This window comes from Pelophylax lessonae (genome assembly GCF_965119305.1).
Source record: "Pelophylax lessonae genome assembly, chromosome: 7".
NCBI classification, from domain to species: Eukaryota; Metazoa; Chordata; class Amphibia; order Anura; family Ranidae; genus Pelophylax; species Pelophylax lessonae.
In genome coordinates this window covers 297,653,821-297,665,990 of record NC_138774.1, presented here as the reverse complement: position 1 = coordinate 297,665,990, position 12,170 = coordinate 297,653,821, and positions in this window count along the sequence as shown.

Sequence of the window (12,170 nt, the reverse complement as noted above, 5' to 3'; positions counted from 1 at the left end):
CCCTTTTCTCCACCCCCTACCCACCTCCGAGCACTGTCCTTTGTCTTCACCCCTACCCACCTCTGACACAATCCCTTGTCTCCACCCCCTACCCACCTCCAAGCATTGTCCTTTGTCTTCACCCCCTAACCACCTCTGAGCACCATCCCTTGTATCCACCCCCTACCCACCTCTGAGCACTGTCCCTTGTATCCACCCCCTACCCACCTCTGAGCACTGTCCCTTGTCTCCACCCTCTACCCATCTCTGAGCACCGTCCCTTGTCTCCACCTTCCTACCTACCTCTGTTTACCATCCTTTGTCTCCACCCATCTACCCACCTCTGTACACCGTCCCTTGTATCCACCCCTCTTCCCACCTCTGAGCACTATCCTTTGTCTCCACCCCTTTACCCACCTCCGAGCACAGTTTTTTCTCCACTCCTCTATCAACCACTGAGCACCATCCTTTATCTTCACTTCCTGCCCACCCCCGAGCACCGTCCCTTGTCGCCACCCTCTACCTACCTCCAAGCACCGTCCCTTGTCTCCACCCCTCTACCCACCTCTGAGCACTGTCCTTTGTCTTCATCCCTCTACCCACCTCTGAGCACCGCCCCTTGTCTCCACCCCTCTACCCACCTCTGAGCGCCGTCCTTTGTCTCCGAATCCTACCCACCTCAGAGTACCGTCCTTTGTCTCCACCTTCCTACCCATCTCTGAGCACTGTCCTTTGTCTCCATCCCTCTACCCCCCTCTTAGCACCGTCCCTTGTCTCCACCCTTCTACCCACCTCTGAGCACCGTCCTTTGGCTCCACCCCTCTACCCACCTCTGAGAACCATTCTTTGTCTCCACTCCTCTATCAACTTCTGAGCATCATCCTTTGTCTCCACTTCCTACCCACTCTAATCACTGTTCCTTGTCTCAACCCCTCTACCCACTTCTGGGCACTGTCCCTTGTCTCCACCCCCCCTATTTACCTCTGGGCAGCGTACCTTGTCTCCACCCCTCTATCCACCTTCGAGCACCATTCCTTGTCTCTATCCCCTACCCTCCTCTGAGCATCATCCCTTGTCTCTACCCCCCTATCCACCTCCGAGCACCGTCCCTTGTCTCCACCCTCCTACCCACCTCTAAATCCCGTCCCTTGTCTCCAATCCTGGAATGTGGGTAGGGATGGAACCAAGGGATGTGTTCAGAAAGAAGTAGGGGGGCGTAGACAAGGTAGAGTACCTGCACCTCTTCTGTTATGCATGTTTTTCTCCTTACTTTGGCAAGTCAGATATGTTCCTGTAGGCGTGTGGTAGAGTTGTTCCCCCTTGAAGGTGATTCCTCCCCTGGGGAAAATCTGGGAGACTATGCAAGTCCTGGTAGGAAGGTGGGTCAGTCTTGGAAAGAAGAGGAAGCAGCAACATCATCTGCTGTGCTCCTGCTCTCCTCACTCCTGGAGGAGGGCAGGGTGGCCTGGGGTTCCCCATCCTAGCCCCAAGAGAAAGAAGATAGGACCTGAGAAGCTGGTGTACCCCTCTATCCCTCCCATCCTTAACCAGGAACAATAATGGGCCTATCCATCTGCAGGGACATAAGAATCCACTTGCAGGGCTTGGGACCAATAGTCAGTTTTGTTATGTGTTGTTCTATTGGAGCCATGTATCGAATAAGGCTTTCAGTAAAGGACATTAACCACATCCAGCCTCGTTGTGCCTTTATTCAGTAGGAAATCTGCTCTAAAGAACGTGTGTATGAGTTCTACTGGTGTCCCCTGGTTGTTGGGCCTAGAGAAGGTGCCTAGTGTCTGGAACCCCTGGTGAAAGGGATGAAGCACACAGTCAGGTGAGTAGATCGTAGGTTGGTCTCTGCCCATCACCCACACATTGGGGAAGGTTATCGGGCAAAGTTCTGTATGGCCCAGAAGGTTAGTGACATGTTTGGGGTTGGTTTTGCTGCTCTCTTAGGCCACGCTCAAGGCAGCCCACCACCCACACATTGGGGAAAGTCATCGGGCAAAGTCCTGTATTGCCCAGAAGGTTAGTGACATGTTCGAGGTTTGCTTGGCTGCTCTCTTAGGCCACGCTCAAGGCAACCCGCCACCCACACATTGGGGAAAGTCATTGGGAAAATTCCGGTATTGCCCAGAAGGTTAGTGACACGTTCGAGGTTTGCTCGGCTGCTCTCTTAGGCCAAGCTTAAGGCAGCTCGCCACCCACACATTGGGGAAAGTCATCGGGCAAAGTCCTGTATTGCCCAGAAGGTTAGTGACACATTAGGAGTTTGCTCCGCTGCTCTCTTAGGCCACGCTTAAGGCAGCTCGCCACCCACACATTGGGGAAAGTCATCGGGCAAAGTGCTGTATTGCCCAGAAGGTTAGTGACACATTAGGAGTTTGCTCCGCTGCTCTCTTAGGCCACGCTCAAGGCAGCCCGCCACCCGCAACATTCCTCAACCCTGCCGGTTCCAGGTATGTGGACCACTTATCTTCTGACGCGATGAAGCCTCCTTGAGATTGCTGCTCCTCTACCATCTCCCTGTGATGACACTGTCCTGAACTCCAACAAAGAAAAAGAAGCATCCAAGAGTTGCTGAGACTTTAATCTTTTTTTTTTATAAGATAAAATATGGCAAAAGGATAATCAACACTCAGAGAGTTCACTGGCTGAGGTTAGGCTGCTCGCAACAGACAGGGCTACCCTCCAATGGATACCAAGCAGGTTACCAGAGATAAAGAAGGTAACAATAGAAGACCAAATGATAGAAGTGTCCAAATTAATTTATTGGTTTGCACCAAAAGACAGTCAACATGTTTTGGGGATCGGAAAACATTGACCCTTCATCAAGACTACATAGTTACATAGTAGGTGAGGTTGAATAAAGACAACAGTCCATCCAGTTCAACCCGTGCAGGCATGTGTGGCTGTAATCATCTCACATGAATGTTCTGATCCTTGAGATGTACGTCCAAGAGTCTTTTGAAAGCCACCATACTTCCCGCAGAAACCACCTCCTGTGGTAGAGAATTCCACTACAACAAAGAAAGAAGCTTTAAACATCTCGTGTCCCATTTTTATGTTCTTTTTACCATTCCTATTCTTTATTCATGAAGACCCTAGACTGAATAATAATTATAACTTAAGAAAAAAAGATCCCCGGCAAAAAGTGATTCTTCAAATTTCCCCGCCGATTCCAAACTGATCCGCCAAATATGAAAGAGACGGTAATTAGAAGCCATTATGCAATGCCAGCAGTCAATCTTATTTAGAGAACCAATGGCATGAACACATCATACGGCTGATTCTGTAGTTTTACATTGCTGTCTTCTTTTTATATGCAGAAATAATGAAAATTTATAGCTGTACAAGATGTGCTTGTGACACCCTCATCTGTGACCTTGCTTCTATGAAACTCATGTGTGATGTATCTGTGTACGAGATAAGTCTCTGTGTGACAGCCGAAGGGCTTCCATCGGAGAAATTTAAACACTTGGAGCGCTGGGTATCTAAGCAACAAACTGTGTTTTACTTAAAAGCGATGTTACAAGAAGCATTTTCTTTCCTGTCTCTCTCTAGGGTCAATAAATCAAGGTAGTGTGGCCTCTGGGTAGAAGATGTACTTCGATGTCAGTAGGGGGAGTTAGGGAAAACACAAATTGCAGATGACAAATCCGATGCTATTATGTTTTCTTCCTTCAGAATAGAAACATAGAAAAGTGGCGGCAGAAAAAAAACATCCGTCAAGTCTGCCCTTTTTTTATTTTTTTGGCAATTTTAAACTAGGGTTCTGTAGGGTTCCTAGGGAGGTTGCTAGGGGTTCCTTGAGCTATAGCTGATTAACCTCTCATCTGATGGTCACCAGATGGCTCTGGAGCCAATGCCAGTCTTTTTAATCTAAGAATTAATTCTCAACCAAGGTACCAAGGAGCCCTAAGGTTCCTCGGGGGGTTACTAGGGATTCCTTAAGCTGTGGCTGATTGACCTCCCACGTGATGGTGCCTAGATAGTTCTGGAGCCAATGCCACTCTTTTTGATCAAATATAGTAATTCTCAACCAAGGTACTTGAGAGCCCAAGGGTTCCTTGAGCTGTGGTTGATTGACCTCCCATTTTTTGGTTCTCAGATAGTTCTGGAGCCAATGCCACCCTTTTTGATCTAATATAGTCATTCTCAACCAAGGTACCAAGGAGCCCTAGAGTTCCTCTGGAGATTTCTAGGGGTTCCTTGAGCTGTAGCTGATTGACCTCTCATCTGATGGTCACCAGATGGCTCTGGAGCCAATGCCACTCTTTTTAATCTAATAATTAATTCTCAATCAGGGTACAAAGGAGCCCTAAGGTTCCTCGGGGGGGTTGCTCGGGTTTCCTTAAGCGGTAGCTGATTGACCTCTCATCTGATGGTACCCAGATAGTTCTGGAGCCAGTGCCACCCTTTTTGATCTAATATAGTCATTCTCAACCAAGGTACCTAGGAGCCCGAGAGTTCCCCCGGAGATTTCTAGGGGTTCCTTAAGCTGTGGCTGATTGACCTCCCATCTGATGGTACCCAGATAGTTCTGGGGCCAGTCCCACCCTTTTTGATCTAATATAGTCATTCTCAACCAAGGTACCAAGGAGCCCTAGAGTTCCTCCGGAGGTTTCTAGGGGTTCCTTGAGCTGTAGCTGATTGACCTCTCATCTGATGGTCACCAGGTGGCTCCGGAGCCAATGACAGTCTTTTTAATCTAATAATTAATTCTCAACCTGGGTACAAAGGAGCCCTAAGGTTCGTCGGGGGGTTACTAGGGGTTCCTTGAACTGTAGCTGATTAACCTCCCATCTGATGGTACCCAGATAGTTGTCGAGCCAGTGCCACCCTTTTTGATCTAATATAGTCATTCTCAACCAAGGTACCAAGGAGCCCTAGAGTTCCTCCGGAGATTTCTTGGGGTTCCTTGAGCTGTGGCTGATTGACCTCCCATGTGATGGTGCCTAGATAGTTCTGGAGCCAATGCCACTCTTTTTGATCTAATATAGTAATTCTCAACCAAGGTACTAAAGAGCCCAAGGGTTCCTCCAGAGGTTACTAGGGGTTCCATGAGCTGTGGTTGATTGACCTCCCATTTTTTGGTTCTCAGATAGTTCTGGAGCCAACGCAACTCTTTTTGATCTAATATAGCCATTCTCAACAAGGGTACCAATGAGCCCTAGGGTTACTCCAGATGTTACTAGGGGTTCTTTGAGCTGTGTATAATTGATCTCCCATCTGATGGTTCCCAGATAGTTCTGGAGCCAATATCACTCTTTTTGATCTAATATAGTCATTCTCAACAAAGGTACCAAGGAGCCCTAAGGTTCCTCCAGAGGTTACTAGGAGTTCCTTCAGCTGTTGCTGATTGACCTCCCATATAATGGTGCCTAGATAGTTCTGGAGCCAATGCCATTTGGAAGAGCCAACTACTTGACATCAAATATCTTTTTAGCTCCTGTAAGGAAGGCATTTTGACCAACAATGCAAGGTGGCATGCTTCCTACTGACTACCAATGTGACATTGACCCCTCAATGAAATGGATCCCCTGAGACCTAAAATTTATTTTAAAGGGTTCCTCTGGGGAAAAAAAAAAGGTTGAGAAAGGTTGATTTAGATCTGTGGTCCTCTAATATTACTTTGCTCCTGCTAGTCTGAAGTTATGTCCCCATATTCTTGGTCAGCTTCATTTTGAAAATCCTCCTCTCCTGAACCTCAACATTCTTCATGCATTGAAAGCATTCAGTCATGACTCTGCTTTCTCTTCTTTCCTCCAGACTGTCCATATTAAGCTTCTGAAGTCTCTTGATATATTTGATCTCTCTGATGTTTCACGTTTTTTGTTGTCCTTCTCTGGTCTTCTTCTATCTCATCAATATTCTTTTGTAAGTGAGATCTCCAGAACTGGTCACAGTATTTTAAACAAGATCCAACTAAAGATTAATATAGAGGAATCAGGACCTCCTTCATCCAGCGGGTAATCCCTATAGTGATATAAAGATCTATATAGAGGAATCAGGACCTCCTTCCTCCTGCTGGTGACCCCTCTAGTGATATAAAGATCTATATAGAGGAATCAGGACCCCCTTCCTCCTGCTGGTGACCCCTCTAGTGATATAAAGATCTATATAGAGGAATCAGAACCTCCACCCTCCATGCTGGTGACCCCTCTAGTGATATAAAGATCTATATAGAGGAATCAGGACCTCCTTCCTCCTGCTGGGGACTCCTCTAGTGATATAAAGATCTATATAGAGGAATCAGGACCTCCTTCCTCCTGCTGGTGTCTCCTCTAGTGATATAAAGATCTATATAGAGGAATCAGGACTTCCTTCCTCCTGCTGGTGTCCCCTCTAGTGATATAAAGATCTATATAGAGGAATCAGGACCTCCTTCCTCCTGCTGGTGACCCCTCTAGTGATATAAAGATCTATATAGAGGAATCAGGACCTCCTTCCTCCTGCTGGGGACCCCTCTAGTGATATAAAGATCTATATAGAGGAATCAGGACCTCCTTCCTCCTGCTGGTGACCCCTCTAGTGATATAAAGATCTATATAGAGGAATCAGGACCTCCTTCCTCCTGCTGTTGACCCCTCTAGTGATATAAAGATCTATATAGAGGAATCAGGACCTCCTTCCTCCTGCTGGGGACCCCTCTAGTGATATAAAGATCTATATAGAGGAATCAGGACCTCCTTCCTCCTGCTGTTGACCCCTCTAGTGATATAAAGATCTATATAGAGGAATCAGGACCTCCTTCCTCCTGCTGGGGACCCCTCTAGTGATATAAAGATCTATATAGAGGAATCAGGACCTCCTTCCTCCTGCTGGGGACCCCTCTAGTGATATAAAGATCTATAGAGAGGAATCAGGACCTCCTTCCTCCTGCTGGTGACCCCTCTAGTGATATAAAGATCTATATAGAGGAATCATGACTTCATTCCTTATTAAAAGACTTTTAAAAAGACATTTACATGTTAAAGTTTGCTTGAGATGGTTTTAATTGGGCTTACATCTACGTTAGTGGTGCCCAAGCTTTTGTTGGGAAACATATTTTAAAATTCAGCTAAAGTTTATAAAATAATATATTCAGCGTCTCTTTGAGTGGGAAGTATTCATTTTACTGACAGTCAGACTCTCGGGTAGCTTCATGGTTAACATTAAAAACTCTTGAAAACTTCTTCTCCTATTCCACCTGAATCATTCACCCACTCAGTATTTCTCGTGTTCCTTCTGTCACATCTGTAAAAACGTCAACAGAAAATCACATACATCTGTAGTCCTGTACACAACTATCAGAGTTCTCAGAACAGGGGATCTTATTCCATTCCTTTAGCATTCATGGACATCTATACAGCAGGTCTTCTGGATCTATGGACCCAATAGATTATGGGGCATATTTATAAATCAGCAAATCTGGCATTCACCAAACATTCACTACAGGTGAATCCTCCAAGTGCATGTGTTTTACATGTTAGCTTAATGTTCCTAGCCAATAATTCTGGCACATCCTCTTATCTGGTGGGGAGGAAGAGTGCTGAGGGCAGAGAAGGGTGGGTGGGTGGGTGAAATGGTTAGGGGGAACAGTAGTGACGGCAGGGGTGGGTGAGTGGAGAAGAAATGGTGAGGGCAAGAGCGCTGAGGGCAGGGATGGGTAGATGGGTGAAGGCAAGAGTAGTGAGGGCAGGGGTGGATAGGTGGGTGTAAGAAAGATGAGGGCAGAGGTGGGTGGGTGAGTAGAAGACTGGTGAGGGCAGGGGTGGTGAGTAGAAGAGTGGTGAGGGCAGGGGTGGATAGGTGGGTGTAATAAAGATGAGGGCATAGGTGGGTGGGTGAGTAGAAGACTGGTGAGGGCAGGGGTGGGTGAGTAGAAGAGTGGTGAGGGCAGAGGTGGGTTTGCAGATCGAAGAGTGATGAGAGAAGGGGTGGGTGCATAATTGGGGGAATAGTGGTGAGAGCAGAGGTAGGAGCCTGGGGTGAAGAGTGGTAAATGTAAGGGTGGAGGGAAAAGTTATGAGGGCAAGGGTGGTGGAAGAGTGGTAAGGGCACAGGTTGGTGGGTGGGTGTTTAGGAGGAACATTGGTGAGGGCAGGGGTGGGTGTTTGAGTGGGGGAGAAGTAGTGAGGGCAGAGGTGGGAGTTTGAGTGGGGGAGAAGTGGTGAGGGCAGGGGTTAGGTGTTTGAGTGGGGGAGATGTGGTGAGGGAAGGGATGGGTGTTTTAGTGGGGGGGGGGATGGTGAAGGCAGGATTGTTGATGGCAGGGATAGGCAGGTAGGTGGGGTGAAGAGTAATGTGGGCAGGGGTGGGTGGCCTGATGGAAAAGTGGTAACAGCAGAGGTGGGTAAAAGAGTGGTGAGGACAGAGGTGGGTTGGAGTTGTATGGCCAGAGTTGGGTAGTGGGGTGGAGGAGTGGTGAGGACAGAGGTGGATGCACGATCATTAAGAATAGTGGTGAGAGCTGTGGTGGGAGGTTGGAGTGAAGAGTGGTGAACATAGGGTTGATGGCAATGGTGATGATGGCAATGATGGGTTGGCGGGTGGAAGAGTGGTGAGGGCAGGGGTAGGTGGGCAATCAGGGGGAAGAGTGGTGAAGACAGGGGTTGGTGGGTATGAGAAAGAATGGTGAAGGCAGGGGTGGGATGGGTTGGTGGGTATGAGAAAGAATGGTGAAGGCAGGGGTGGGATGGGTAATTTGGTGAGGGTAGGGGTTAGTAGGGTGGTGAGGGCAGGAGTGTAGAAAGAAGGTCCAATTAAAGCTTCTGTCCAAGCTAAAAAAATTGAATTTGTGGGCAGCAAAATAGCAAAAGGGGAGCTAGCCTTGGCTGCTGCATTCTTTGTGGGGCAGAGGTCCAACATGCCCCCTGCCGTGTAGCTCTTGCTGTGGAGAACATTCTTTGTTGATTGGAGGACTGTGCATTAAACACAGAAGTTAGTATGGTACTAAGGCCAGCCAGTAGATACAGATAGGAGGGACTATCACAAGACAGTTGGCCTAGGGCATGGGTGCTCAACCTGTAGCCCTCCAGCTGTTGCAGAACTACCATGAGGCATTGCAAGGCTGCCAGGTACAAGCATGACTCCCAAAGATAGAGGAATGATGGGACTTGGAGTTTCACGACAGCTGGAGGTCCACAGGCTGAGCAACCATGGCCTAGGGCAGGGGTGTCAAACTCAATTTCAATGCGGGCCGCATCGGCATTATGGTTGCCCTCAGAGGGCTGGTTATATCTGTAAGATTAGATGTCCAGAGCACACCACGCCCCCTTACATGAGATGTCAAGACCCCCCCCCCATCAGAAGTCAAGAGTCACCCACCCTTCCTTACATCACAATGCACCCCCTTACAATGTGCTTCTGCCAGGAAGAAGGTGCGGATGGATCTGGGAAGAAGTGCAGGGTCTGGAAAAGAACCAGAGGAGAGCTGGAGTCAGCTTCCAGAGTCTGCTGAATGCTGAGACCAGGGGAGGCAGGGGCAAGGTGGTGTTGTGGCTGCACAGAGAGGTGCAGGATCTGTAGGAGGAGTTCTGCCCTCCTCTCTGCTGTGGACTGCTGAAAAGGGTGGGGGGCAAAGATGAGCCTTTCTCCAGCTGCACAGAGGAGTGCAGGATCTGGCAAAGGAGTTCTGTCCTCTCTGCTGCCGACTACAGAGACAAGGAGGGTCCTACAGCTGCGAGGGCCACATGAAATGGCCTGGGGGGCCGCATTCGGCCGTGGGCCTTGTGTTTGACACCTGTGACCTAGGGGGCCAGGGATTACAAATATGGGCCTGGTTAAAGGGTGACAACACTCTGTCCCCCTATCTACCAATTGGGCTCCTGTGTTAAGTTGTCACCCTGTCACATGGCTTCCAATGGAGACTAAAAGTGGACATTTCAAAAGACATTACACAGACATAGCCCATTGTTGTCACCAACATGAGAAATGTCACGCAGCCATCGCCGTAGTGCATGTAGACTGCAGGAGATTGGTGGGACTTTGATAATTGCTACATTGCACCATTGTGTTTCTGTCCCAGCACCATGATTGTATTTATACGTAGACCTTATTAACTAGGGGAATGAGCAGGGGAGGTCAGGTGTGTACGAGACTCATGTTGTCACAACGCTATTAGCACAAGGTCATGTGATAGGTCAGACTTTATGATGAGGTAGAAGAGTTAATTGTTAATCAATGACCGAGATCAACCTTTAAATAAATAACTTGTGGCTCTCCTAAAATTCCCCCGAGGAAAAACCTCCAGTTAAGAGTGTTCTCCCATGTAAAGGGACTGCGTTCAACCGCTCAACCGGAAAATTCAGCTAGATAATTAACTCGTTTTCATATGTCTAACTATGCCAACCTCCAAGCGCTTTCACATCTCCGTGTTTCTTGTCTCTTTTTTTAGTATATTTTGTTCTTTTGCTGACCTTTATTTAAGAACTATAGTGAGATAAAAAAAAAAAGCAACAGTTGGCTATGAAAAAAATGATGGAAATTACGTAGATGTGAAGGGTCATAGTCCAGTATATGCCAGAGTTTTGGGTCTATCAATGAAGGGGAAGTGCTATCATAAAGGGCAACTTTTCGGTAGTCTCATTGGCACCTGTCATGGTAGCCCTTCTTCATACACTTTCTGCTATGGGGTTGTTAGCAGGCTCCTAATTGGCCGTCAGCTCTCGCCAAGCTGGCCAGGGACACCTCCCATTTTCTTTATGCCCAGGATCCAGGTGGGTGATCGGCTACACACACACCTATAACAGAGAGAGACTTTGCCATCTTAGATTACTCACATTCCCCTGGCCTGAGGCCCACCCACATGTTCAGCCTTGTAACATTTTTTACTGTGATGAAGCAACATAACGGTTCTGACCAGCATGACCTTCAACTCCATTACTCTAGGTCCAACATCAGGAATTCATGAGCGGCTCTGTGTAAAATTCTCCCTGCTCCTGCTTCTTCTTCCAAACAATTCTGGATCAACCTCATGGTCCCCTGTTATGAGACTTTAAACTGTTCTGTAGCAACTTCATGGTCCCCAGCTATGAGACCATAACTTATTCTGGAGCAGCCACATGGTTCCCAGCTTTAAGACCTTAACTTATTCTGGAGCAACTTCATGGTCCCCAGCTATAAGACTTTAAACTATTCTGAAGTAACCTCATGGTCCCCAGCTAGGAGACTTCAACCTATTCTGGAGCAACCTCATGGTACCCAGCTCAGGAGACTTTAAACTATTCAGGAGCAACCTCATGGTCCCCAGCTGTGGGACTTCAACCTATTCTGGAGCACATACATGGTCCCCAGCTATGAGACTTTAACTTATTCTGGAGCAATCTCATGTTCCCCCGATTTTAAGACTTTAAACTATTCTGGAGCAACCCCATGGTCCCCAGCTAGGAGACTTCAAGCCATTCTGAAGCAAGCTTCATGGTCCCCAGCTAGGAGACTTTAACTTATTCCGGAGCAACCACATGGTCCCCAACTATTAGACTTTAAACTATTCTGGAGCAACCTTAGGCTCCCCAGTTTTAAGACTTTAAACTATTCTGGAGCAATCTAATGGTCCCCAGCTAGGAGACTTCAACCTATTCTGGAGAAACCCCATGGTTCCCAGCTAGGAGACTTCAACCTATTCTGGAGCAAATTCCATGGTCCCCAGCTAGGAGACTTCAAAGCTATTCTGAAGAAAGCTCATGGTCCCCAGCTAGGAGACTTCAACCTATTCTGGAGCAACCACATGGTCCCCAACTATTAGACTATAAACTATTCTGGAGCAACCTTATGTTCCTCAATTTTAAGACTTTAAACTATTCTGGAGCAACCTCATGGTCCCCAGCTAGAAGACTTTTAACCTATTCTGGAGCAACCTCATGGTCCTCAGCAATGGGACTTCAAACTATTCGGATGCAACCTCATGATCCCCAGCTGTGATCGCTAAACTGTGTTTCCTTTCCCGAGAGAGGAGTGTCCTCTACTTGAGGTACTGAGCGTTTTTAGAATATTCCCATGACCCAATTCCTGTACTGTTAAAAGTTCTGCAAGCAATAAGTCACAAAAAGAAAAAACCCTAGACTAGGGGTCTTCAAACGATGGCCCTCCATTTGTTCAGGAACTACAATTCCCATCATGTCTAGTCATTGTCATGGACTTGCAATAGTGTTTGGCAGCTTACCTGTTCTGGATTAGAGGTCAGACTTCACTTCTGGTTCCTTTTT